The 2,209-nt window shown below is 50.3% G+C and overlaps 1 non-coding gene across 1 annotated transcript; it reads left to right on the top strand.

Moving 5' to 3' along the window:
- The first annotated feature begins 593 nt into the window (after positions 1-593).
- Trnas-cga (transfer RNA serine (anticodon CGA)) lies at positions 594-670 on the top strand. Its single transcript has one exon. It is a non-coding gene; the product is annotated as a tRNA-Ser (tRNA).
- The last annotated feature ends 1,539 nt before the right edge of the window (positions 671-2,209 follow it).

The following is a 2,209-nucleotide window of genomic DNA, read 5'->3' as shown; positions in this document are numbered from 1 at the left end:
GTAGCTCAGTTGGTAGAGCACTTGCCCGCAAAAGGCAAAGGTCCCGAGTTCGAGTCTCGGTCTGGCACACAGTTTTGATCTGCCAGGAAGTTTCATATCAGCGCACACTCCGCTGCAGAGTGAAAATCTCATTCTGGAAACATCCCCCAGGCTGTGGCTAAGCCATGTCTCCGCAGTATCCTTTCTTTCAGGAGTGCTAGTTCTGCAAGTTTCGCAGAAGGCTTCTGTAAGGTTTTGAAGGTAGGAGACGGATACTGGCAGAAGTAAAGCTGTGGGTACCGGACGTGAGTCGTGCTTCGGTAGCTCAGTTGGTAGAGCACTTGCCCGCGAAAGGCAAAGGTCCCGAGTTCGAGTCTCGGTCTGGCACACAGTTTTAATCTGCCAGGAAGTTTCATATCAGCGCACACTCCGCTGCTGAATGAAAATCTCATTCTGGAAACATCCCCCAGGCTGTGGCTAAGCCATGTCTCCGCAGTATCCTTTCTTTCAGGAGTGCTGGTTCTGCAAGTTTCGCAGAAGAGCTTCTGTAAAGTTTGGAAGGTAGGAGACGGATACTGGCAGAAGTAAAGCTGTGAGTACCGGACGTGAGTCGTGCTTCGGTAGCTCAGTTGGTAGAGCACTTGCCCGCGAAAGGCAAAGGTCCCGAGTTCGAGTCTCGGTCGGGCACGCAGTTTTAATCTGCCAGGAAGTTTCATATCAGCGCACACTCCGCTGCAGAGTGAAAATCTCATTCTGGAAACATCCCCCAGGCTGTGGCTAAGCCATGTCTCCGCAGTATCCTTTCTTTCAGGAGTGCTAGTTTTGCAAGTTTCGCAGAAGAGCTTCTGTAAAGTTTGGAAGGTAGGAGACGGATACTGGCAGAAGTAAAGCTGTGAGTACCGGACGTGAGTCGTGCTTCGGTAGCTCAGTTGGTAGAGCACTTGCCCACGAAAGGCAAAGGTCCCGAGTTCGAGTCTCAGTCGGGCACACAGTTTTAATCTGCCAGGAAGTTTCATATCAGCGCACACTCCGCTGCAGAGTGAAAATCTCATTCTGGAAACATCCCCCAGGCTGTGGCTAAGCCATGTCTCCGCAGTATCCTTTCTTTCAGGAGTGCTAGTTCTGCAAGTTTCGCAGAAGAGCTTCTGTAAAGTTTGGAAGGTAGGAGACGGATACTGGCAGAAGTAAAGCTGTGAGTACCGGACGTGAGTCGTGCTTCGGTAGCTCAGTTGGTAGAGCACTTGCCCGCGAAAGGCAAAGGTCCCGAGTTCGAGTCTCGGTCGGGCACACAGTTTTAATCTGCCAGGAAGTTTCATATCAGCGCACACTCCGCTGCAGAGTGAAAATCTCATTCTGGAAACATCCCCCAGGCTGTGGCTAAGCCATGTCTCCGCAGTATCCTTTCTTTCAGGAGTGCTAATTCTGCAAGTTTCGCAGAAGAGCTTCTGTAAAGTTTGGAAGGTAGGAGACGGATACTGGCAGAAGTAAAGCTGTGAGTACCGGACGTGAGTCGTGCTTCGGTAGCTCAGTTGGTAGAGCACTTGCCCGCGAAAGGCAAAGGTCCCGAGTTCGAGTCTCGGTCGGGCACACAGTTTTAATCTGCCAGGAAGTTTCATCGTGTGAACTGTGCTACATGAATTGTTATGAAATATTTAATATCATTAAATGAAAGTCCCGACTGATGGAAGGCGTCTGTAATGTTACATCATTTACTGCCTTGATTTTCCTCTGCTAGTACCCGCCCCCGGTAGCTGAGTCGTCAGCGCGGCAGAATGCCACGCCAATGGGCCCTGGTTCGATTCCCGGCGGGGACAAGAGATTTTCGCCGCTCAGTGACTGGGTGTTGTGTTGTCCTCATCATCATTTCATCCCCATCTCCGACGCGCAAGTCGCTCAGTGTGGAGTCGAATGCAATAAGTACTTGCCCTCGGCGGCCGAACTTCACCGAATGTGGGACTCCCGGCCCACAATGCCGTACACTCATTTCCAGTTTCCCTCTGCTAGTCATTTGTCTAACAATTACAACTGCAACAGTTCAGCTGTCTATATGACGTCGAAGTTATTAAAAAAACTAATGATCTCAGATATCTCTGGCATGGCTTGCAAGTTAAAAATTCGCTTGTGTCCATTTTATACCAGGTGCTACTTGGTGATACGTCCTCATGTCGCGACTGCGTTTGCTTATTCGCCCGACAAGCACTCCAGGTAGGAAGCGCTGTATAAACCAGTG

The sequence above is a fragment of the Schistocerca gregaria genome, chromosome 6, assembly GCF_023897955.1.
Source record: "Schistocerca gregaria isolate iqSchGreg1 chromosome 6, iqSchGreg1.2, whole genome shotgun sequence".
In the NCBI taxonomy this organism is placed as follows: Eukaryota; Metazoa; Arthropoda; class Insecta; order Orthoptera; family Acrididae; genus Schistocerca; species Schistocerca gregaria.
The sequence above is the reverse complement of the archived record's forward strand: the minus strand, read 5'-3'. Positions and strand labels throughout refer to the sequence as shown.